Source organism: Cervus elaphus, chromosome 22, assembly GCF_910594005.1.
Source record: "Cervus elaphus chromosome 22, mCerEla1.1, whole genome shotgun sequence".
In the NCBI taxonomy this organism is placed as follows: domain Eukaryota; kingdom Metazoa; phylum Chordata; class Mammalia; order Artiodactyla; family Cervidae; genus Cervus; species Cervus elaphus.
Genome location: NC_057836.1, coordinates 12,501,923 through 12,528,010, shown reverse-complemented (window position 1 = coordinate 12,528,010; position 26,088 = coordinate 12,501,923). Strand labels below are relative to the sequence as shown.

Below are 26,088 nucleotides of genomic sequence, written 5' to 3'. Positions count from 1 at the left end.
AATATTAAGATGAAGTTTTATTCTCAGGAAGCCACTTACTCTGAAAGAGAGGGTCACAAGCAGGGCTGTGGGGTCAGGGGGCAAACTGAATGCTGCAGGCAACCTGCAGTCACTCAAAAGAACTGGAGTGCGTTTTGAGGCGATTCATTTAGGATGGCGCTGGGGATGGATGCATGGCCTAATGAGGGCCCAGAGCAGAGGAGACACGTTGAAAGGTTCTGGTCCTGCAGGGCACCGTTGCCCCCTGTCCACGTGGTGGCGCTCGGTCAGAAGCAGTTTGGGCAGCAGGGGTGGGGGCGCTGGGGGGGAGGGTACAGGTTGGTGTTTCTCCGGGAGGAATCCACTGACAAGGCAGGGTTGGTGTGATACCTGGACCCACGGAGGCTAGGATGGGAGCCGGTTCACAGGTCTGCCTCGGCTGACCTAAAACCCACCAAAGGTGTGAAACAGGGGGTAGAAATGACCCAATGCTGACTTGGGTGGGCCGGTCACCCTGCAGGATAGGGACTATGGTTAGAGGACAGAAGGCTGAGAGACCCAGGGAGGCGCTGCCTAGAAAGGGGTCCCCGTGACAGTCATGTCCAACTCTTTGTGACCCCATGTACCAGGCTTCTCCACCCGTGGGATTTTCCAGGAGTAAAAGAGTACTGGGGTGGGTGGCCATTTCCTTCTCCAGGGGATCTTCCCGACCCAGGGACTGGACCCGGGTCTCCCGCATTGCGGGCAGATGCTTTACTCTCTGAACCACTGGGGAATCCCCCAAAGCGGGGGAAGGGTTTTCTTAAATTCCTCTGGACGGTTTAGATGCAGCCTTGCCCTGAGGCAGAGGGATGGCTGAAATGACCAGAGGGTGCCCTCCCTATGGCCTGAGGATCCGATTGGATGAACCCCCGAATCCTGATGGATGCCCCCCTTTTGTTGACAGCCGGGAGCCCAGGAGCGACCCCTTCCCCCCTCCCCCGCCCCGCCCAGCGGCCGGTGGGCGGGGACGGCCGCAGGGCGCGCGCCTGCCCCGGGCGCTGGTCCTTTAAGGCCGGGCGTCGCGGGAACAAAGGCCCGGCCTGCGCGCACCGGCCTGAGTCACTTCAGTTCCTCTGCTCGCGCCCGCGCCCGCGCCCCCCCCGCCCGGCCTGGCCCCTCCTTGCCCCTCCTGCACCTAGGAGTCTGAGGAGGCGGCGCGGTGGGCGCAGGCTGTATTTGTGGCCCCTGTATTTGTCTGGCTCCTCTGAGCGGGGGCCGGGGCCTAGGCGCTCTGCGCGCCCCCTGCCCCGGCTCTGGACCTCCCACTTTGGGGCTCAGTTTCCACACCCACAACCGGGGGTGGGGGCGGCAAAAGCCATTCGGGAGGCGTCCGAGTGAGACGGAAAGAGTTCTCCGAGTCTCGTTTTTCCCATCTGAGGTCTGTATCACCGGGAACCCGGCCCCTCAGCGTCTGTCTCAGCCCCCCTCACCTCCGCCCTCGCGCCCGCACTGTCCCTCCAGACAGGCCCCCCAGACCCCGGGGTCCTCCTTAGAGATGCGCGGCCCCCAGCCTGCCCACCGCGCCGTCTGAGCACCCAGGCCGGTTCTGCGGACACGAAGTGGGGGCTCGGCGTTCTCGGCGGCAAGGGCACGTGGGTGTGGAGAGCGGGGGTGGTTAGACCCCGCCCCGGGTCGCGGGCGCCCCACGCCGCCGCCGCCGCCGGCGGGCACAGCCGGACGCGCACTCTTCCTCGCCCTGCCCTCGGTCCGTTTCAGACTGCCCTGTCCCCAGCCCGCTCGCCAAGTCCAGCTCCCCAGGCTGGTGTGGGTTCCAACCCTTGAAACCGTGGACTGCTCCATTGTTCCTCCAGACGGTTATTTATCCCTTAATCCTTGCTGGCCTGTATTTTTGTTTCTTGAGGAAACTTGGGTTGGATAGGAAAGGAAGCCTTATTGAGTAGAAAAGTAAACACAGTTTTGCAGTTGTTTATTGACCCAGTACCTGGGTGGGCTTCCCTCGTAGCTCAGTTGGTAAACAATTTGCCTGCAATGCAGGAGACCTGGGTTCGATTCCTGGGTTGGGAAGATCCCCTGGCGAAGGAAATGGCAGTCTACTCCAGTATTCTTGCCTAGAGAATCCCATGGACAGAGGAGCCTGGCAGGCTACAGTCCATGGGGTCGCAAAGAGTCGGACACAACTGAGTGACTGAACTGAACTGTCCCTAAAGCCTTGATAAAATAATAATGCACAGTGTACAGGATAGATGATTTCTTGTGTCCCTTCCAAGCCAGGGCGGTCTAGGTGCAGGGAAGTCCCTTCTCTGAGTGGAGTCTCAGGGGCCGGGGATTTACCCTCCAAGAGGCAGAGTTCAGGTGGCTGGGCACCAGGTCAGGGTCAGAGGCCCTGAGTCACTCACTCTAGGCAGCTCCGGGGCAGGGACGACCCTCCATTGAGTCAGTCGACCCTGAGAAAAGCCACATGGCAGTTTCCTTGTGGATCAGCTATAACACAGGGCATCAGACACAACAGGCCCAGAGGAGCCGTGGGCTGTTGGCCTCAAGATGCCTGACTACCCAGAAAAGCCACCTGGCAGGAGATGGCAAAGAGCCAGGCTGGTTTCAAAAAAGGGAAAGGCGGATCCTAGCCCAGGAAGAGTGATTCCTTCAGGTGTGTGGATTGGGGCGACCTACTATGCCAGCTCACCTTTAATGAGGTGCTGTAAGGCGAGTGCAGAAAAAAGCAATCCGGGCAGTCAGGCAAGAAAAGGGAAAATCATTAGAGGGAAAAGAGAGGGTGACTGACTCTTAAGGAGAACCAGCGTCCTCCCTTTCTGACAGAGTCCTTCTTATACCCCGCCAATGAAAAATTCTCTGAAGGGATGGTCATGTAGCCGGAGGTCTGGAATCTGGTGGTCTCGAAGCTTTGAGAATATAGGCACCAGCAAGATAACAGTCTGCCATTTGGGCAATTTGGTCAATCTCAAGGATCACTGTGATTTATTCTTTGTTTGCAAGGTCAACATAATGAGCCATCTTAACTATGAGCCCCCATGTAGACCCTATCACCCGTGAGCCCTCAGCCTCTGTCAGGGTTAAGTGTGAAAAGGTGCCCGGGTCTGTCCTACTGTGGGCATGCACAGTAGGCCCCGGAACTGGGGATGACACAGTTTCCTCTTACAGATTACGGACCTTGTGCCTGACTCAGCTAAACACAGGACATGAGTCATCTTACCCATTCCTCACACAGTCCAGTGCAGTTGGTCAGGGCACCCTTAGGTTGGTTGGTCTGTCAGTCGCTCAGTCGTGTCTGACTCTGCGACCCCATGGACTGTAGCCTGCCAGGCTCCTTTGTCCATGGGATTCTCCAGACAAGAATACTGGAGTGGGTTGCCATTTCCTTCTCCAGGGTATCTTCCCCACCCAGGGATTGAACCTATGATTATTGTAGTTGAAAGAAACGGAGGGTCTCCGAGAGCCTAGGTAACTTGTTCAAGGTTTGGCAACACAGGCTTTACGCCAGTTCTCTATTTGCCAGAGTCTGTAATTGTAACTCCTACACTTCAGCCTCCCAGAAGATAGACTCCCAGCCTCCAAGGAGTTTAGGATCTAAAGATAGACTCATGTGGCTTCAGATGAAAGAAGACCGAATGTACACTTACTCAGGGGAGGTATAATACCCCTCCAGGGGCGACACTTGCCTTGGGCTCCCCTGGTCACAGCACGGCTGTGTCCTGAGCCCCTGCAGAAAGGGCCCAACACCCATAATCAAAAGGCTAGAGTTCACACTGCTAAGAGGTGACCCGGGCAGCTGGGAGAATAGGGTTGACAAAACTTTCATCTGGATGTTTTGGGTTTTGATCCCTCTGAGTGTTTGAGCTATCATAAAACAACAGCAAAAATTAAAACACAGTATGCAAGACTTCCCTGGTGGTACAGTGGATAAGAATCTGCCTGCCAACCCAGGGGACATGGGTTCCATCCCAAATCTGGAAGATTCTATCTGCTTTGGAGCAACTGAAGCTCGTGGACCACAACTCTTGAAGCCTGTGAGCCTAGAGCCTGTGCTCCATAACAAGAGAAGCCACTGCAATGAAAAGTCCGCTCACCACAACAAAGAGTAGCCCCCTGCTCAATGTAACTGGAGACCCAGCACAACCAAAAGTAAATACATTATTTTCAGAAAAAGAAGTATGGACCCCAGGAGGCCAATAATTAATATAAAGCAGAATTTATAATTCTGTCTCACCCAGGCCCCAGCTTCTCCATATGTAAAATGGGGAAAATAGGCCCTGGTTAGCTCAGAGGGCTATCCAAAAGATCAGTGAGATAACCTGGGTGAATGTGCTTTGAAGACTGAAGCCTTAGAGCAAGGAGATGAGAGGGAAGTCCCTCCCACACAGGCCCACACTCCCACCTGTGGGCGGAGAGGCATCTGAGTGCTGGGTTCTGACTTGGCCAGGCCCCGCCCACACTTCAAGATTCCCTTTTGTCATCTCAGCAGCCCCTCACACCCATCTTTGTAATGGTTCCGCACCCAAGGGGGGCTTCCCAGGTGGCACTAGGGGTAAAGAACCCACCTGCCAATGCAGGAGATGTAAGAGACGTGGGTTCGATCCCTGGATGGGGAAGATCCCCTGGAGGAGGGCATGGCAACCCACTCCAGTATCGCTGCCAAAGCCCGTGGACAGAGGAGCCTGGCGGGCTCCAGTCTGTGAGGTCACTAGGGTTGCCAAGAGTCAGAACACTTAACACTCACACACGCCCATCCCATCGGAAAACTTTCTCTTCACCCAGGGGAGCCTCTTTCAGGGTGGGGGGTTCTCAGACAAGCCCACCTACCCTGGGTTCCCTGCTGTGCAGACCCGACTCCCCCCCCTACCCCCTGCCTGACTGGCTCCCACCTCCCTCTTCAGCCCTCCCTCCCGGGAGGGGCCGAGACTCACCCTCCCTCCTGGGCCATACCACATGACTCACGGAGCCTGAACACACCCCACCCTTCCGCCAGCTCTGCTCCCTCCAGGACTGAAGGCTTTTCTTCCCGGTGCCCACCCCCCAACCCCACCCCCAGGTCAGCCCTCCCTTCTTAGACCCTCTTCTCCAACAGGCCCCTCCAGTGCTTGCTTTCCTGGGGGAAATGCATCTTCCATGTTCCTGGGTGCCCGGCTCAGTGGCTTGCCCACATTAAATGCACAATAAATGATGACAGCATTGATCTTTTTTATATGAAGGATTTACTTCAAGGAATTTTTCCAGAAAAGGCAAAAAAAGAAGGGATCTCTGAAGGTGGTGTTGCAGACCCAAGAACTGCTGGGTGAGGGGCATGGTGCTTGGACAGTGAATATCAAACTGAAGCCCCTGGCCCAGGGGCAGCCCTTTTTCCTGGCCTCCGGGAACCAATGACTCAGGCTGGCCGCTGCCACTGGCCTTCAGGCCAAAGCCCGCACAGGCCTAGAGCCCCGAGGCCTGCGTCTGGGGCCGGCACTCAGCCTGCTGCCTTGCTGTGCCAAGCACAGTGGGTCTCGCCCTTAAAAGTCAACAGTCTGTAATCCACCGCGGGTGGGGTGTCCGCGGGCTGTTCCCGTAATAACACCCAACTGGTCCAGAAGTCTCCTCTCAGGCCGGGGGCGCAGCCTTGCGAGGCGCCAGCCCTCCCCCAGGTGCCCGCTGGCCTTGCTGCCGGCACTCCGGACTCGGGCCGCTGAGAAGCCGCCCCGGGAGTGTGTGCAGCGCCTCCTCGTCCGCCAGGGGGCGGCAGCGCACCGCGCGGCCAGGCCGGAGGGCGGCTGATCCCGCTGAGGTGAGCTGACTCTCTGACAAAAGGGGGTTAGAGGGACTTCCTAGCGCTTCAGCGCTTCAGTGGGTATGGCTCGGAGTTCCCAATGCAGGGGGCCGGGGTTCGATCCTTGGCCGGGGGACCAGATCTCACGTGCCGCAGCTCAGACCTAGTGCAGCCAAATTACTCCCCCACCCTGCCAAGGTTCTGTGTGGATTTGCCACACAGATACTTCCAAAGAAATGCAGCAGGAGTTCTTTCCGAATAAGCACATTGCTCTGGGGCTTCGAGACCAGCACTTTGCTCCCGGCTTTGGCGTTCTTGGCAGCATTCCCCAAGCCCGCCTGACCCACCTCTGCTCATGGTAACCCTGCCCCATCCTTCTAGGACCAACACGCTGGCCAGAATTTAAACAATGATAACCGAATACTGAGAATGCCGTATACCGGGCATGACCCCCATGAAGTGGGTTTTTCTCTTTTTTTTGGCCACACCAAGCGACTTGCAGGATCTTAGTTCCCTGACCAGGGATTGGATTTGGGCCCTTGGCAATGAAAGCCCGGAGTCCTAATCACTGGACTGCTAGGGAATTCTTGTGAAGTGGGTATTAACAGACTCGTTTTACACGTGAAGATATTGAGGCTCAGAGATTAGCTGCCCAAAGTCACCAGGTAATAAGGGACAGTCCTAGCTCCAGAACCCTACACCTGAATTCTCTTTTCTGTTACACATCTGTGGTTCTGAAAGTGTGGTCCCTGAAGCAGCAGCACCTGGGCACTTGTTGGAAACGCAGATTCTCAGACACCACCCTAGACCTTCTGAGTCAGAAATGCAGGCTGGAACCCAGCCATCTGTGTTTTCACAAGCCTCCAGGGGATTCCAACACGGCTAAAGTGTGAGTGCCATCCATCTACTCCACGCTACCACACTGAAGCTGGCGCTTCACATGCCTGCCACCGTCTAAGCTCTATGCTAGACCCTTCCTTCCGTTGACTGTCCGTGAATTCTTTTAACAACACCCATTTTAGAGACGAGATGGGTGAGGCTCAGAACAGTTCAGTACTTTTTGCCCTGGGATCACCCAGCTGTTGATCTTAAGAGTTGGGATTTGAACCCAGACAGGCTCTGGAGCCTGTGTCCTTAACCACTATAGTCTTTGCATGCATGCTCGGTCGCTCAGTCCTGTCTGACTCTTTGTGACTGTATGGACTGTGGTCCACCAGGTCCTCTGTCCATGGACTTTTCCAGGCAAGAATACTGGAGTAGGTTGTCAAGCCCTCCTCCAGGGGATCTTCCAGATTTAGGGTTTGAACCCACGTCACTTGCGTCTCCTGCATTGGCAGATGGGTTCTTTACCATTGAGCCACCTGGGAAGCCCATTATAGTCTTTAGTCCCTGGAAACCCCTCAGAGGTGTACCCTAGTCTGAAGGATGCAGAGGGAATCTTCCCAGCTCTTCTCACGGAACAGGGAGTGAACCCAACCCTGCGTTTGGCTCCAGCTGGCAGCACAGACAACCAACCCCAGTTCCCAGTGCCAGGTGCTGCCCACCCTGTTTATAAAGCCTGACCTGATCACCCTCAGACTGTCTTCATGCCTTCACTCAAACGTTTACAGAACCTTTCTTGGTTTTGTAGAACCTTAGATTTTGTGGTGGAACGTGAGTCCAGATGGGCGACGGCACACAGGTAAGAGAAAACAACTCTCAGAACAATTAATCATAAAGCAAGTAGGTTCATCAGTACCATTTTGTAGATTCCATATATGTGCATTAATATACAGTATTTGTTTTTCTCTTTCTGACTTACTTCACCTAGAGTGATGGGAAGGGGGATGAAGGCTCAGGAGGGAGGGGAGATATATTTACATACATATATTTGTGTGAGTGTGTGTGCTCAATCCCTCAGTTGTGTCCGACTCTTTGACCCCATGGACTGTAGCCCACCAGGCTCCTCTTTCCATGGGATTCTCCAGGCAAGAACCCTGGAGTGGGTTGCCATTTCCTTCTCCAGAGGGATCTTCCCAACCCAGGGGTCGAACCCACGCCTCTTGTATCTCCTGCATTGGCAGGTGGATTCTTCACCACTAGCACCACCTGGGAAGCCATTATAAACCACCTGTATATATATATGGGCTTCACGTGGCTTCAATGTGGCTAATTCATGTTGTACAGCAGAAACCAACACAACATTGTAAAGCTGCTATCCTCCAATTTTAAAAAGTCATAAAGCAAGATATCAACATTCCACATGATGGTGCACCTTAATTTTTCCCTTCCCACTGGATGATACGTTTGCAGAAGGTGAGAATTATTTCCTTGGAACCTCAGGCAGTTAGAAGCCGCGAGGGCAGTGCCGACAGTCCCTGGCCGCCATCCAGGGGAGCAGACCTCATCGGGAGATCATATCTGACACAGAGATGGGAAAAGGGAAGGTGGTGAATTTCCCACCCCACCCAGCCATAAGCAGAGCCTGCCAAGATCCAACATGTCCTCAGCTCCCTGGCATGTCCAGAGATCCCTGCCTCTCCCATATACCCCTGCTCCCCGCATCCCCTAACATAACAAGGTTTAACAGAGAATCAAGTGCCTAAAGGGGGAAGCAGAAAGGGAGATAGCAGGGCCTTTTAGTCCCACCCCAGTAGATAAGCTTCACGGGAACAAGGACTTATCTGTCTTGCTCACTGCTGTGTCCCAGAAATCAGCACCTAGCCCAGCGCGCTGAATGACAGAATGAGGGCTCTGTCACCCCTGTGTTCATTCAGAAGGGGCTGAGGAGGCAGGACCACCGAGCAGCGCTCCCTGGACCTCCCACATGGAGCTCTCCACGGGGACAGGAGGTGGTCATCTTCCACGGGCGTGTCCACTCCTGACGCGGCCCTGGTATGACTTCACAGCCTCTGTGTGTGTGTGTGTGAGTGTGTGTGTGTCCTCTGTCTCTGGGGTGAACTGTGCCTGGTGCCGGCCCCGGACAGGCAGGCGCAGGGCAGGAGATGCTATTGTTCTCACTGCTGTACCCAGCTGCCACTCCAGGCGGGTGAGACCCAGAGAGTGGGCACTGGGTGCCCATGAATCAAAGCCAGTGCACACGGCCCTCAAGGTCAGCCAGCCCTGGGACTTCTCTGGTGGTCCAGCCGTTAAGACTCTATGCTTCCACTGCAGGGAGCGAGGGTTCCATCAGGGGTCAGGGAAACTAAGATCCCTTAGAGGCTGCACAGTGTGGCCAAAGAGTAAAAAAAGAAAAAAAAAAAAAAATCAGCCATCTCTGAGTCATATGCCCCCTTGGGCCCAGCGCCTAACTGCCCCAGCCCCAGGAATCATCAGCTCTCCCTCCAGGCCCAGCAGAGCTGAGCCATCTTCCCTCCTTAGGATCACAGCTCCCGGCCCCAGCTCCTGCAGCCTGAGCAGAGGCTCTGGTGTCGTGGGCCAGGGTCTGAAAGAGATGAAGGTCAGGGGATGGGCGGTTCTGCACTTGGAGCCAGGGCTGCCATCTCTTCCTCCGGTGACCTCAGGCAGCTCGCGAGACCCTCTGCTTCCCGGCCTCCTCTTTGGCAAAACGAGAGGATGCCAGCCCTTCAGCTCCTTTGTTGTGAGGAGCTAGTGTGTGATTAAAAGAGTGAGCCACTGCTGAACTTGGTCAAACCCTCGGCTAAGGGGCCATGGAAGCCCCAGGCCCGTCCTCACCCAACCCCCCGGGCTCCTCGGGAATGACCCACTGGGGTCACTGCCCATGCGGGACAGCCCGAGCTCCAGAACACTTAACATGTTCAGCCTCTCTTTCCATAACTGCATTTCTCCAGCTCTTATCACATTCCAGGCCCTCTTCTAAGCATGTTTATGTGTTATCTCAATTCCTTCTCATAGACCTTAAGAGGGGACATGCAGGTTTAGAGAAATTAAGCAACTTGCCTGAGGTCACACAGCTAGAGACAGGGGAGTCGAGATTTGAACCCTGGTCTGTCTGGAAAAAGTGGAAGCAGTGACAGATTTTATTTTCTTGGGCTCCCAAATCACTGCAGTTGGTGACTGCAGCCACAAAATTAAAAGATGCTGGCTTCTTGGAAGGAAAGCTATGACAAAGCTGTACAGCGTATTAAAAAGCTGAGATATCATTTTGCCTACAAAGGTCTGTATAGTCAAAGCTACGGTTTTTCCAGTAGTCATGTATGGATATGAGAGTTGGACCCTAAGGAAGCCTGAGTGCTGAAGAACTCTGGTGCTGGAGAAGACTCTTAAGAGTCCCTTGGACAGCAAGGAGATCAAACCAGTGAATCCTAGAGGAAATCAACCCTGAATATTCATTGGAAGGACTGATGCTGAAGCTGAAGCTCCAGTACTTTGGCCACCTGATGCAAAGAGCTAACTCATTGGAAAAGACCCTGATGCTGGAAAAGACTGAGAGCAGGAGGAGAAGAGGGTTACAGGAGAGGAGATGGTTGGATAGCATTGCCGACTCAATGGACATGAGTTTGAACAAATTCTTGGAGACAGTGAAGCATAGAGGGGCCTGGTGTGCTGCAGACCATGGGGTTGCACAGATTCGGACACAACTTAGTGACTGATCAACAATAAGAACTGTCTGATGCCGGAGTTCCTGCTGTTAACGTTATTTATTTATTTTTACAGAGACTCTTACTGCCGATGAGGAAAACATGCCCCTCTTTTTTTTTTTTTTTTTTAATATTTATTGGTTGTCTTGGGTCTCAGCTGCAGCTTGCAGGCTCTTTAGTTGTGGCACTCAGGCTGAGTCACTCCACAATATGTGGGATCTTGTTTCCCTGACCAGGGATTGAACCTGCGTTGGGAAGTTCTGTAAGCCTCTGGTCAGCTCTTGTCCTTTTACCACCTTCGTGGAAGGCCAGTGTGTGTGTATGCTAAGCCGCTTCAGTCGTGTCCGACTCTGTGGCCCCATGGACCACAGTGGAAGACCAGAGCCCTGAGTAAATCTTGCCTCTAGTGCCCAGCTGAGTATCTGGCCAGTAGTGTGTGCTGAGGAAAGGAGGGAGAATGGAAGGAAGGAGGGAGGAAAGGCAGGCGGGCGACTGGTCCTGCCCTTCACCACCAGCCGGGACCCAGGCTTCAAGCCCCTTTCCACTGCCCAGGGTGATGTGCAGGCCGTGAGGCGGTTGCTGGGTCACTGCTGTGCCCTCACTTTTTCTAAAAATACAAAGAGATGAGCCCTCTGAGGCCACCAAACAGATCTCCAGCTGCCCTCTGGGGCCAGTGCCTGCCACCGGGCACCCGCTCCCTCTGGGCCCCACCTGACAGCTGACCCCGTATCCCTGGAGCTGTTTACTGCCGGGCAAAGTCCAGATGTGTGGAGGTGGGAGCTCTGAGCGGCCTGTGCTGAGCTGTGGGACACCGGGGCGGTTTCAGGGTCTTTTCCCCAAGCCCAGTCAGAGCAAACCCTTCTTCGCTGGGGCTCCGTTCCTGCCCCTTTGGAGTCTTAGGAGCAGCTGGGTTCAGAGATAAGGACACCGGCCTCAGAGTCAGTACACCGGAGTCAGGCTCCAGCATTGCCCCCAGCATCTGCGGGACCAGTGACCTCTGTTAACCTCCTATACAACTGGGAGTAATAAGACGACAAAGCAGTGACAGTGTCATCCTGTTTTGAAAGGTATATTTCATGTGTGGAGATGAATCTCATGAGATTTGGACTGAAATGTTAACAGCATCATTGCTGGGCTCTCAGACTGAGATATTCTTTGGGTTCTGTCTGTATTTCCAAGTTCTTCCTCAAGGAACACACGCAGTAAAAGAGAAAAATGTTAGAACAACAACCCCACAGTTGAAATTTAAGTGTTTGTCTTGACTTACTCCTTGGAAGGAAAGTTATGACCAACCTAGATAGCATATTAAAAAGCAGAGACATTTCTTTGCCAACAAAGGTCCATCTAGTCAAGGCTATAATTTTTCCAATGGTCATGTATGGATGTGAGAGTTGGACTATAAAGAAAGCTGAGCGCTGAAGAATCGATGCTTTTGAACTGTGGTGTTGGAGAAGACTCTTGAGAGTCCCTTGGACTGCAAGGAGATCCAACCAGTCCATCCTAAAGGAAATCAGTCCTGGGTGTTCATTGGAAGGACTGATGTTGAAGCTGAAACTCCAATACTTTGGCCACCTGATTCGAAGAGCTGAGTCATTGGAAATGATCCTGATGGTGGGAAAGATTGAGGGTGGGAGGAGAAGGGGACGACAGAGGATGAGATGGTTGGATGGCAACACCAACTCAATGGACATGGGTTTGGGTGGACTCTGGGAGTTGGTGATGGACAGGGAGGCCTGGTGTCCTGCGGTTCATGGGGTTGCAAAGAGTCAGATGTGACTGAGCGACCGAATTGAACTGAACTGAACTGAACTTGACTTAAAAGGACAGTTTGGGCTTCCCTGGTGGCTCAGTTGGTAAAGAAACACCTGAAGTGCAGGAAAGGTGGGTTTGATTCCTGGATTGGGAAGATCCCCTGGAGAAAGAAATGGCAACCCACTTCAGTATTGCCTGGAGAATCCCATGGACAGAGGAGCCTGGCAGGCTACAGTCCGTGGGGTCACAAGAGTTGGACACGACTTAGCATCTAAACCACCAAAGGACAGTTTGAGGAGAAAGTTAATGAAAGCAGGTTGCAAGCTTTAAAGGGCTTTGCAAGTGTTGGGGGTTCTTATCTTAATATTTATTTTTATTTATTTATTTGGCTGTGTTGGGTCTTAGTTGGGGCACTCAGGATCTTTGACCTTCATTGCAGCATGCGGGATCTAGTTCCCTGAACAGGGATAGAACCCGGGGCCCTGGCACTGGGAGTCTTAGCCACTGGCTGGACACCGGGGAAGTTCCAGTGTTGGGGGTTCTTAACACTCCTTCCTGCAGGGCATTTAGGAACTGGGACCCCAGGTATGGGGAGGGACTAAGTCTTCCAACTCTGCACGAGGAAACCCCATATATCAGCTCTGCCGCCCTAGGGTTACCCATCCTCACCAGGTTGGAAGGGGAGAGAATGACGGTCCGGTTTGTGTGACGCCCTGGTTGAGGATGGGCACGGCCATGGAGTGGGGTGCCCCAGCCTGCTCGGCGCGTGAGTCAGCAGCACTGGTTGAGCGCCCACTGTGTGCAGTGCCCTGTGCCCTGTCCTGAGAAGATAGCTCTGTTTGCTTTCCTCGGTCAACAAGTGTATCGAGCATCTCTCTGTTTTGAGGAAGTCAGAGTACAGAGGGCGTGGCCTGGAGGTAGGGAGCCTGGGCCGGGTTACAGAGGGGGGTGGGCGCCAGGTGGGAGAGAGGAACGAAGCGGGAAAGCAGGGGACCACCCCTCTGGGGAGCCTGGAGGACTCTTGTGGACTTAAAGGTTGTCTCCGTTGGATCATGAAGGACGAGAAGAGTCCTCCAGAATGTCCTTTGTCTGGAGGGGTCACAGAGCCCTGCCTTGGGAAACGGCTTCCTGGGGGAGAGGCTAGTGGACTGTTTAAGTGGTGTTCATGTAACCCCGAGGGACCCCTGGTACAAAATGTATTAAGAATTTCAAGATGGCAATGGCCTTCAGCCAAGCACAGGGCCTTTCTTTTTTTTATCAAGGGGGGCCCTTTTGAGCAGCCCCTTGAAGCCAGCCCAGCCTGCTCACCTGCGTGCGTGCTAAGTCACTTCAGTCGTGTCCAGCTCTTTGCGACCCTATGGACTGTAGCCCACCAGGCTCCTCTGTCCATGGGATTCTCCAGGCAAGAGTACTGGAGTGGGCTGCCATGCCCAGCCTGCTCGCAAGTGCAGGGAAAAGGCTGAGGGATTTCTTTCATTGGGAGGACCACCAGCCTTGGGAAGCCCAGCAACTCTTCACAGCATCTCGGGTTAAGGTTGGGCTCCAGAGGCGAGCTAACCCGACCAGATCTGGTTCTGTACTTAACCCTTCCTGTTGGTGGTTAGGGATGTGTTCTCTTCTCTAATGGTGCCCACAAAGCTGGAGGCACCAGGCCCCCTTCCCAAGCGCCCGGACTGGGGAGCAGCAAAGAACACAAGCACACACGCCTTCAAGGGTGGACATGGCAAGAGATGCTTCTGAGGGAAGTGCTGGCCTCACGTTAAGGCCTCAAAAGATGCACACTTCTGTCTGCCAACAGGGCATCTGTTTCAGCCCTATGCCCCACCCTCTCGTCTTTCTAATGAAGAAACTGAGGACCGGAGAGGCCAGGGGGACTGTCCAAGGTCACACGACTCGCCAACACTGAAACCAGAACTCAGGTTTTACAAATGCCCTGCCAAGCGCCCTTCCCCTAAAGGAGCCCTCTGCCCTGGACTGTGGGGGCGGGAGGTGGGGGCTGCCCTCGGCAGTGGTCTTCAGGCCTCCAGACTCTCCAGGGCTGAAGAAACCACTGCTGCCCACTGGAGGACGCTGCTCACGGGGCTCTAGTGGTGTGGAGAGGAGTTGAGATCTGGGTGGAAGAGGCTCATGACCTTTTCACCCTTAGGCTCATACCCTTTCACCCTTAATTTGAGCAGACAGTAGAACAGACGGGGAAGGAGAGAGCCCTGAGCCAAAGATAGTCCTGCTGCTAAAACCTGTCGGGGGCGGAGCCTGGGCCCTTCCTGTGGGGGAAGGAGCCCTGCTGTGTCTGGTTAAAGGTGCCGGAGGAGAGGCCTAATGTGGGTCAACAACAAGACTGGGAGAACCAGGAGTGGAGACTCAGGACACAGGAGCGGGTGTACACATGGGGGTCTGGGTCCCTGTGGTGCTGCCCCCGCTTCAGACCTGAGCCCTAGGGAAAGCAGCCAGGCTGAACCCATACACGGCCCCCAGGCAGAAACAACTCCAGTCTCCAATTAGCAGCAGAAAGTGCCCAAGGGCATCAAATATTTACCTTGTACAGGGCAGAATGTTTGCACATGTGTGATCGAATAGAATTTGCACAGCCGCCTCAGGACACAAGCTGAGGCTGTGTTGTAAGGATGGGCAATGAACGCAGAGCAGTGAAGTCACTTCCTAGAGACCATCTGACTAGTTTAGTCCTGGAACTGGGAGAGAAGCTGGGTTTGCTGCCTTGGTCCAGCTCCCTGCCCTGGCCTCTGGCTGGTCTCCACCTCTCTACCTCCTCCCAGCGCTGCGCCCTGGGGCCCGTGGGCAGAGGTGGCAGGAGACGCTGGCAAGTGTTTGTGGAATCAGGATGGCACTTTCTGTCCCTGCGTTGAGAATGTTCTCTGTACCCCGACTCGCCACCACCCACTGAACCTCCTCCCAGCAAGGATGTTGGCCCCCACCCCCCCTGGAGGCCTTTGATGATACCTTTGGTCTGCTGACTGGTCTGTTCTCTCATTGGACCGTGAACTCCTTCAGGGTCAACAAATTACAGACAAACAAAGCTGTTTACAGTAAGTTCCTGACATAGGAACGAGTCCCATTCCAAGAGTGTTCCATGGCCATAACACCCTGAACGCGCCCGTTCTCCTCCAAGAGCGTGTTTGTTAAGTTCAAAAAAGTGATCCTAGATACCCAGCTAACACAGGAGGCTGTCCTGTAATAGGTTTATAATACTTCTCACACAAAAACTACATAAAAAACAAACGCAAAAATAAACACTTTTGATCTTACAGGACAGGATGTTGAAAGGTACGCCAGACATGTGAACTAACTTATGTGATTGGACGTGTGAACGCACGTTCGCATGTTTGAAAGTTCACAGCCTGAAGGTTCGTGTGTAGGGGACTCATTGTAGTTTATGAAGCAGGGTGACCTGCCTAGGCCCCATGGCTTCAGACAGGAAACAATAGCTACTTGTCATCCATTTCCCAAAGGGCCATGCGTTCTTCCTTCCCTGGCCCTTGCACACAATAGACACAGGCAGGCCTCCCCTTTAAAAACATCTTGAATTCACTTAGAAGGAGCACAGTGAGGGAGGGCTGGAGAGGGGTGATCTGTACGGCAATGGACTCCCCACAGTTCAGTTCAGTTCAGTCGTTCAGTCATGTCCAACTCTTTACGACCCCATGGATTGCAGCACGCCAGGCTTCCCTGTTCGTCACCAACTCCCAGAGCTTACTCAAACTTATGTCCATCAAGTCAGTGATGCCATCCAACCATCTCATTCTCTGTTGTCCCCTTCTCTTCCCACCTTCAATCTTTCCCAGCATCAGGGGCTTTGCAAATGAGTCAGTTCTTCACATCAGGTGGCCAAAGTATTGGAGTTTCAGCTTCAGCATCAGTCCTTACAGTGAATATTCAGAACTGATCTCCTTTAGGCTGGACTGGTTGGATCTCCTTGCAGTCCAAGGGACTCTCAAGAGTCTTCTCCAATACCACAGTTCAAAAGCATCAATTCTTTAGTGCTCAGCTTTCTTTGCAGTCCAACTCTCACATCCATACATGACTATTGGGAAAACCACAGCTTTGACTAGATGGACCTTTGTTGGCAAAGTAATGTCTCTGCTTTTTAATATGCTGTCTGGGGCTTCCCTGGTGGCTCAGTGGGTAAAGAGTCTGTCTGCAGTGTGGGAAAGCCGTGTTCGATCCCTGGCTTGGGAAGATCCCCTGGAGAAGGAAATGGCAACCCACTCCAGTATTCTTGCCTAGAGAATTCCAAGGACAGAGGAGCCTGGTGGCCTACAGTCCATGGGATCACAAAGAGGTGGACACAACTGAGTGACTAATACTTTTCACTTTCAGGTAGGTCATAGCTTTTCTTCAAAGGAGCAAGCATCTTTTAATTTCATGGCTGCAGTCACCATCTGCAGTGATGTTGGAGCCCAAGAAAATAAAGCCTGTCACCATTTCCATTGTTTCCCCATCTATTTGCCTTGAAGTGATGGGACCAGATGCCATGATCTTAGTTTTCTGAATGTTGAGTTTTAAGCCAACTTTTTCACTCTCCCACAGACTCCTTTAATTGTCAAGCCCCCTGGATATTTTTCTAATCTCAGACTGAGGAAAACCTTTGTATACATAATGTGAAATCCAGAGGTCATAACATATCAGTGAATGTGATCATGTAAAAAGTAAACCTGAAAAGTGAAAGTGAAGTCACTCAGTCATGTCCGACTCTTTACGAGTCCATGGACTATAGCCTACCAAGTTCCTCTGTCCCTGGGATTTTCCAGGCAACAGTACTGGAGTGGGTTGCCATTTCCTTCTTTAGGGGATCTTCCCGATCCAGGGATTGAACCCAGGTCTCCCACATTGTAGGCAGACGCTTTACCGTCTGAGCCACCAGGGAAGTCAAAAAATAAACCTATTTGAATACAAATAATTGTAATAACAGGGCTTCCCTGGTGGCTCAGCTGGTAAAGAACCCACCTGCAGGGAGACGGGAATCCAGTCCCTGGGTTGGCAAGATCTCATGGAGGAAAGAACGGCTACCCACTCCAGGATTCTTGCCTGGAGAATCCCATGGACAGAATCCCATGGATAGCCCTGGTGGGCTACAGTCCACGGGATCACAGTAGAGTTGAACACGGCTGAGTGACTAAGAGCGCACGTGATCATAGTAACAACAGCATATGCCCTCACAGCGGTTTTTTCATGCGAAGTGCTGTGCCCGACCCTTTCTATACATTAACTCATTTTATTCTCATAAAAACCTGTGAATCTGAGGTTCAGTAGCTGAACCCGTGGTCACTGAGCTGCTAAATTAGACAAACCAGGATTACTAAGCAGTCTGCCTTCAGAGAGGCAGCAGAGGGCTCAGCCCAGGACTGAAGGGTCCTTGGAGGTGGCCCGACGGTGGGAGGTGAGGCTGGTGGGTTGGGGGTGGGGCAGATGGGGCAGGGCCCGTAAGGAACTTAGACTTTATCCTGAGAGCCCTGGGGAGCGGTAAGAAGATTTTCCTTGGCAAAGTGACATCCTTACACTTTAGCAGGGTATCCACGGGCAGTACCACTTCCAAGCAGGTGGCGAATAGTGCACCGCGATCTGGGTTGTGAGGGTCGTGTGGTGGTCCTGGCGCTCTGGCTCCTGTCTGGATATCAGGGTCATGGGAGCGTCTCTTCTTCCCACGGCTTCTGTGAACCCACAGCGGAGCCAGCTTTAGGTCCTGCAGGCTGAAGGGCCCCCAGCCCTCAGCAAGGTCCCAGCAGGATTGTGTCTAGATTTCACAACTCCCTGCAGTCTCACCCCTCACCTCCTGCCTGCTGACAGCAATCTGCTGGGGCAGAAATAGCCCCGCACGTTCACAGCGCCTGCCTCATACATGTTGTATACGTCGGCCAGCCAGAGTGCTGAGCCTCCTGATGCGAGGCCCCTGCTCTCTTCCAGCCCAGGACCGAAGGCTGGCTGGTCTGCCGCCTTGGCCAAAGGCTCGGGCACCTCTGATTGCAGAAGTCTCTGGAAGGGCAGCACTATTGGAGCTCCAGGAGCTGGTCCTAAACAGAGGCCTCCTGGCTGAGCCCTGAGCCCCTAGGGGGATGGTGTCTGCAGCGGACGGACGTCACTGAGGGAGCTGTGGGGCGTCACCAGGCTGGCTTCTCTCCCCGGTCGCTCCTCCTGTCTTGTCTTATCATGCAGCTGGGCTGCCCGCACTGCCAGACTTCGTGGGAGCTGCCTCTGAAGGCCAGGGGTGGGGGGCGGGGTCTGGGCCTCAATGTAACAGGAGAGGTTTCAGAGCAAAGCAGCTAACCGCAGGTGTGGTCTGTGACATAAGCTGTCAGTTTTGGGCAGAGAGAGCCCTCCTCCATTCTCAGCTCTGCTCATCCCTCCAACTGTCTAAAATTTAGGTCAGGCTGTAGGAAAATGCTTTTCTTATTTGCATTCTTGTTGCATTCTTGCAAGAATCTATGAAGAGAAGTGAAAGTTAGTCGTGTCTGACTCTATTGTAACCCCATGGACTGTAGCCTACCACGCTCCTCTGTTCATGGGATTTCCCAGGCAAGAATACTGGAGTGCGTTGCCCTTTCCTACTCCAGGGGATCTTCCCGACCCAAGGATCAAACCTGTGTCTCCTGCATTGGCAGGCAGATTCTTTACCACTGAGCCACCAGGGAAGCCCCCCCAAAATCTGCAGTGAATAAAAATGTGGACTTTGAACTGAGTGGTGTCTAAGCCTGGCTTTCCTGCTCGCCGGCCTGGTGACTGTGGACAAGCTGCGTTCCCTGATGGAGACAAACTGGTCCTCACCTCACTGGGCTACGTGCCAGTGAAAAGGGAAGATACGTGTAAAACGATTGCAGTGCCCTTGGAGCAACACTGGAGATATCAATACCAATGATGATTGCTGTCATTGTTGGAGGGAGTCAGGGGTGAGCTTTTTGTGCTTTTCCCACCATTTCCAGAAGCTGTTTTGTCAATTTGTTAATCTTTCCAGGTTATTTTGGTAGTCTCTGTTCTTCCTCTCGCCTTTGAATCTTCAACTCGGTTCCTTCAAGCATGTTAGTAATTCTAAGTCTCTAGAATTCAGTGTGTGCTTTATGCTTGGAGCGCATCTCAATGGGATAGTTTTATGCAAATGGCTGAAGTTGGGCCCTGGTCTCACATCGTACAAAAAATTAACTCAAAATAGGATATAGACCTACATTAAAGAGTTGAAACTATAAAACACTTTGAAGAAAATATAGAAGTAAATCTTTGTGACCTTGGGTTAGACAGTGTTTTTTTAGATATGACACCAAAAGCATAAATGATAATAGAAAAATTAATTGGATTTTGTTGAAATTAAAAACTTTTGAGAATTCGCTGGTAGTCCAGGAGTTAGGACTCTGCGATTCCACTGCAGGGGAGAATGGATTTGATCCCTGGTCAGGGAACTTAGATTCCATTTGCCTTGCTGCATGGCCTAAATAATAGATGAATCGTTAAAAAGTAAAAAAAAAAACAAAAAAAACTTTTGTGTTTCAAATGACACCATCAGGAAAATGAAAAGAGAATAGAATGGGAGAAAATATTTATAAACCATATATCTGACAAAGGGTTAATATCCAGAATATATAAAGAACTCTTCTAACCCAATAGATGAGACGAAAACCCAATTGAACATGGCCATTTTCTTAAAAAGCTGCACAAACAGTTGATAAGCACTTGATGCTGACATAGTCATCATTAGTTATCATTGCAAATCAATGAGACACCACGTCACACCCACTAGAATGACTGCAATAAAAAAGGTTGAGATACCAGCTGTTGATGAGGAAGTGCAGAAACTGGAACTCTCATTGCTGGCAGGGATGTGAAATGGTGGGAGCACTTCGGGCTGCTTGGCAGTTCTTCAAAAAGCTAAACATAGAGTTACCATGTGCGTTCAGTTGCTCAGTCGTGTCTGGCTCTTTGAGATCCCATGGACTACATGTAGCCTACCAGGCTCCTCTGTCCTTGGAATTTTCCAGGCAATAACAATACAGGAGATGCAAGAGACATGGGTTTGATCCCTGGGGCAGGAAGATCCCCTGGAGAGTTAACCATTCTCTCTCTTGTTGCTAAATCGTGTCCAACTCTTGCAACCCCATGGACTGTAGCCTGCCAGACTCCTCTGTCCATGGGATTCTCCAGGCAACACTACTGGAGTGGGATGCCATTTCCTTCTCCAGGGGATCTTCCTGACCCAGGAATCTGCATTGCAGGCAGATTCTTTACCAACTGAGCTACGAGGGAAGTGAGTTACCATATGACCCAGTAATTCCACTCCTAGATATACACCCAAGAGAAATGAAAACATTTGTCCATGTGAAAACTTGTACATGGAGGAACCACCCACATGTCCACCAGCCAAAGCAACTTGATATAATAATCCTATTGTTCATTGGGCAAAATAGTAAGGCATGATTGCTAAGAACACTTAGAGAAAAAAAAAAGACTGAAGAGGGAAGACTTGCCCTACAAAATAACATCTATTAAATAAACAGATCAGTCAACTTTGAAACAGGTCTTAGTATAAATAAGAACCAAATTTAATGTTAAGGAAGTATCACAAACTTACCACAGGAAAAGAGATATACTATTAATGAAATAAATGTCAAATAGCTCAAATTGCTAAAGATAAAAAAAGAAACAATAAAACCAAAAGACAAGGGCTTCCCTGGTGGCTCAGTGGTAAAGAATCCGACTGCCAATGCAGGAGAAGACATGGGTTCGATCCCTGATCCGGGAAGATCCCACATGCCTCAGAGCAACCAAGCCCATGAACTACAACCACTGAGCCTGTGCTCTAGAGCCCAGGAACTGTGACTGTTGAGCCTGTACTCTTCATCAAGAGAAGCGGCCGCAATGAGAAGGCCCCGCCACAAAGAGTGGCTCCTGCTCGCCACAACTAGAGAAAGGCCCGTGTAGCAACGAAGACTCAGCACAGCCAAAAATAATTAAAATTATTTTTAAAAAAAACCCACAAACCCAGAAGACAAGACAGTGACCCTGTAAGGGGGAAAGATTTTCCAAACATTAAACCAAGTGGCAGAAATCACTAAGAAGAAGACTAATAGATATCAAAATGTTAAAACTTCTGCCACATGAAACACTTCTTAAAAGGCGAATAGTACAGATTTATATTCTGAACAAAGAAACACACTTAACACCTTTTAAGTATATTTATGATCCCAGTTTTCTAAAATAAAGTGGTTTACATACACAGGTAAAAAGTGCAGTTGGAGGCTGTGAGCTCACTAGTACTGTCTGGTTTTACCACCTGTGTGACCTTGAGGGGGGCAGTTAACCTCTGTGCCTGATTTCCTCGCAGGTGAAACAAAAGTAACAATAGTCCCTTCCTGGTAGGGTTGTTGAGAGGACTAAATGGGTTCATGCACGTCAAGGACATAAAAAACGGCACCTGGCACGTAGTAAGTGCTCAGTGACTCTAGAATCGATGTTCTCTTACATACAGGCTTCTTTTTGGTTGACCAGGATACTAAGGGTTATACTGAAAACTTGGTAACACGTGAGAATATTGACATTGACAGACTTAGAAGTTACAAGGAGTGAACAAGTGAAAATAGGTCAGGCACATCAAGGAATAACAGCAGTGCATATTATATTACATACAGCCAAGGAGATGTTTTATACTTGTGATAAGTTGCGATTGTCTGCAAAATATGGCCAAGTGGAATTCCCACTTCCTGCCAGTGGCCAAGAAGATGTCATGGAGGAGGTAGGATTTTTGAAGACAAAGAAGGGGGTTTCTTAGTTGGAATTGTGCCTGTGTGTGTGCTCAGTAACTCAACCATGTCTGACTCTGAGACCTCATGGACTTTAGACTGATGGATTCTTCTGTCCATGGGATTCTCCAGGCAAGAAAACTGGAGTGGATTGCCATTTCCTCCTCCAGGGGACCTTCCTGACCAGGGGATTGAACCTATGTCTCTTGTGTCTCCTGCATTGGCAGGTGGATTCTTTACCACTGTGCCACCAGGAGTAGTTAGCACTAGGAAGCAGCTTAGGACATGGAGGGAATTCTGGAAGGTGAGGATGGGCTGGGGTGTGGCTGGTCTGCCAGGCCACTGGACTGTTACACGCCAGAGGGCCCCAAGGCCTTTGCCTGGCTGCCCCTCTAGTGTAATGACCCTTCCAGCATAAGGGACCTCTTCTGATCACCATTTGGGTTTTCTTTATGACTCTGGGCTCTTCTGTGTAGGTGTGAGGTCCCCTCCAGAGACAAATTAATCTCTCATATATAAACACATTTCACAAGCATCTGCAGATAAGTTTTCCGCAGAGAAACGAAAACGTGTTGATGGATGGCAGGGGTGGCAGGTGGAGGTAGGGAGCTTGGGGCACAGAATCCTGGCACTGACCCTGTGTGTGAGCCTGGAGCTGTGAACCCTGTGTGCGTGTGGTTACGTGCAGACGGGTACTTTCCAGTGACCTGCTTCTGGTGTGCCCAAGGAGGATTGCAGACTTGGCTGCATCTTAGGGGCTTTGGCTCACTCCCCACCACTCCCGGCTGCGGGGGCAGGTGCCAGAGCCTGTGTTTACTGGGGGATGTCTCCTCTGCTCTGTCCTGCTGCCCCTTCCTGGCCTGGGCTGTGCGGGGCATGTGAACGGTACGGCCCTGGCCACAGGCCACCTTCAAAGAAGGAGCTCACTCATGACTCAGCCTGGGCTTCTGAGAAATGAGGAAAAAGGTGGGGAGACGTTTAAAACCTGGCTATCCATTGAGTCCAACCACTTGATGTTGTGTGTGTGTGTGTGTGTGTGCGTGTGCGCGCGTGCGTGTAAGTGTGCGTGCTCAGTCGTGTCTGATTCTTTGCGACCTCATGGACTGTAACCCACCAGGCTCCTCTGTTCATAGGATTCTCCAGGCAAGAATACTGAAGTGGATTGCCATTTCCTTCTCCAGAGGATCTTCCCATCTTAGGAATTGAACCCGTGTCTCCTGCGTCTCCTGCATTGCAGACGGATTCTTTACTATTGCACCACCTGGGAAGCCCATCATATGAGGTACTCCTAATATACACCAAATGATTAATAGCATTATCTCTAGATGGTAGAATTCAGGGAAAGTGTAAATCCTTTTTAATACATATTTCTGCATTGAAGGAAAATTTTGGATGAGAACATACTCTTTTATAAGTAGAAAAAGAGATAATATTAAACAGATAAAACACAAACATAAAAAATATTTCCTCCCCAGTTCATTCATGAGTGGGTCTCAAAAGCTTGAGGGTAGTTGTTCCATTTTAGGAATTCATCCTGGGAAAATAATCAGAAATGTGTGCAAGGATTTAGCTTTAAGAGTGTTCATAAAGAAAAAAAAAAGAGTGTTCATGACGGTACTATCTATAATAGTGAAAATTGGACATAGCTAATAGTATTGGATTGGTTAAGTCATTACGCTCTAATCATACTGTGGGATAATAGCATTTTAAATGCTAATTATTTAAAATGCTTTTATGTAAGATTTATTTTTAATATAGGTTTAAAAAATATTTGTTTGTTTATTTTTGGCTCTGCTGAGGCTTCCTTGCTGTGCGTGGGCTCTCTCTGGCTGCGGTGAGTGGGGCTACTCTTCGTTGTGGCGCCCAGGCTTCTTGCTGGCTTCTCTTGTTGCAGAGCACAGGCTTTAAGGGGTACATGCTTCTGTAGTTGCATCACACGGGCTCAGTAGTTACGGCTCGTGGGCTCTAGGGTGTGGGTTTCAGTAGTCGTGGTACAGGGGCTTAGTCCTGGTGGCTCACGGGCTTTAGTTGCTCCGTGGCATGTGGAATCTTCCTGGACCAGGGATCAAACCTGTGTCCCCTGCATTGGCAGGCAGATTCCTATCCACTGTACCACCAGGGAGATCCCTGAAATTTATGATGACATGATTAGTGTTCAAATAATTTCATTAGGATACAAAGTAGGATGTTAAAAGATGCGTAATTTATCATGTTGTGCACACAGAGCAAATAATGGGACAGTCTACATGACAGTGTTAACTGGTTGTTTCTGAGTGGTCAGATTATAGATTATTTTGATTTTGTGTTGTTTTTCTGAAAGTTTCAAAGAGTCTATAAAAGGATGTATTACTTTGTAGTCATATTGTAAAATAAGCATTTTAAGATTATAAACAAAACCCAAAAAAAACCCAGTCCCAAAGTGCTGAGAATAACAAAGCTGACTCCCAGAAATTTACGGGGCTCACAGCCCCTGAGAACAGGGTAAGGGTCATAGCACAGCACAAGCTGCCATTCCTGAGAACCGAGGCTGCACCAGGCTTTATTTACATCATGTCTCTGACCCTTGAACCTCCTGCCAGGCAGATCCTGCCTCCACAGAGCTGGGTGCTGGAAGCCCTGGATACCGCCAGGGTGGGGAAGCATGGCAGCTCTCTATTCCCCTCCTCTCGCCCCCCACGTCCTGGTTTCTGAGTGGGTAGGGAGGCGCCCAGTAGCAATTTGGCGCTGGGCTTCAACTTTACAGCCTCCTGAGTCTTGGCTGCCACCAGGCCTCAAAGCCCCAGGTCTGAAATTCTCAGTGAATCTCAGGAGTTACTTTGAAGGGGGTCCTCCGAGAGACATGCAGACAAGGTGGCCAAAGCTCTGTTGGACATGGAGCTGAAGCTGTAAGAAAATAAGGTGGAGCGGAGAAAAGGTTTGAAATTAGATGGATGGGCGGGGTGGGGAGGGGCAGGTGGCAGAATCATTGTAAACATTTTCCCATTGCTGTTAGTCTTCTTCTAACACTTATATAATTTGAAAACCTCAACCTTGAGTTCTCAAAGGGAAAAAAAGCGTGTAGATAGTTCTCTGAACCTCTTGATAGTTAAGAAACACCACCAGGTCCTCTGGCAGGGAGACCGCTGTCCTTTGAAAGCTGTGTCCACACCGACCTGAAGGCTTGTTTATTTAGCCTTTTCCTCTCTGTAATTTGCTCATCACTGCCTTCATGGTATCTGGCAGAGCAGCCAGTGCACAGTGATCGCTCGATAAATATTTGTTGAATAAATGAATGAACTGGGTGTGTATCCTCATTCAGAATGCATTCCCCTGCTGGCAAGTAGGCAGGCGCTTTTTGTATTAGTTGCTATTCATAAAAAGAGATACCTTCCTTAAAAATAAAAGAAACCATTTTCTGCCTAATGAGATAGAAAAGTCAGGCACAGTTTATTGATTTGTCTGACTCTGTAAACACCATTTTTAGATACATCCCCTAATGAACCTAATAGCAACCCTGTAAATTACCATTAGATTAAGAACGAGCATGTGACTTCAGATATGATCCCTAACAGGGTGGTAACTGAGAAACCCTTGCGTGAGACATGCTGGAGATGCCTACAGTCATGGCTGATGGTGTTGGAGACCTGCAGTTAGACGTGGTAGACTGACTCTTTTATAACTGCTTTATTGACAAGCCATATAATTTACCTATTTAGAGGGTGCAGTTACAGTAGCTTTTAGTATATCCACAGAGTTGTGCACCCATCGCCACAGTCAATTTTAGAACATTTTTATCACCCCCAAAAGAAACCCCATGCCCATTTCCTCCCACCCACAAGGCTCCAGCCTAAGCAACCAGTAATCTACTTTTGTGTCTGTATAGATTTCCCTATTCTGGACATTTTATATAAATGGAATCATACAAAAGTGATCCATTGTGACTTCTGCTTAATATGTTTTCAAAATTCGTGTTGTGGCATGTATCAATGCTTCATTTCTTTTTCACTGTTGAGTAATAGTACTCAATATTGCCATATTTTATTTGTCTGTTCTTCAGATAATGAGCATTTGAGTTGTCTCCACTTTTTAGCTGTTATGAATAACATTGCTTTACAGTCATTCACTGTGTGGATGTGTATACCTAGGAGTAGAATTGCTGGGTCATATGGTCTATGTTTAACATTCTGAGGAGCTGCCAGACTGTTTTCCAAAGTGGCTGGTTTGGAAAGTGGTTCACATTCTCACCAGTAGTATGTGTGGTTTCAGTTTCTCCATATCCTTAACAACGACTGTTATGATGTCTTTCTGATAATAGCCTCCCAGTGAGTCCTGGAGAAGG

The 26,088-nt window shown here is 50.7% G+C and overlaps 1 protein-coding gene and 1 long non-coding RNA gene across 2 annotated transcripts in view; one reads left to right on the top strand and one right to left on the bottom strand.

The window, feature by feature from the left end:
* NINJ2 (ninjurin 2) overlaps positions 1-26,088 on the bottom strand; it is a 74,141-nt gene that overhangs the window by 2,318 nt on the left and 45,735 nt on the right. The gene's annotated exons all lie outside the window — the stretch shown is intronic.
* On the top strand, positions 744-23,073 carry LOC122680303. Its single transcript, XR_006336675.1, has 3 exons — positions 744-1,399; positions 7,371-7,421; positions 22,904-23,073. It is a non-coding gene; the product is annotated as an uncharacterized LOC122680303 (long non-coding RNA).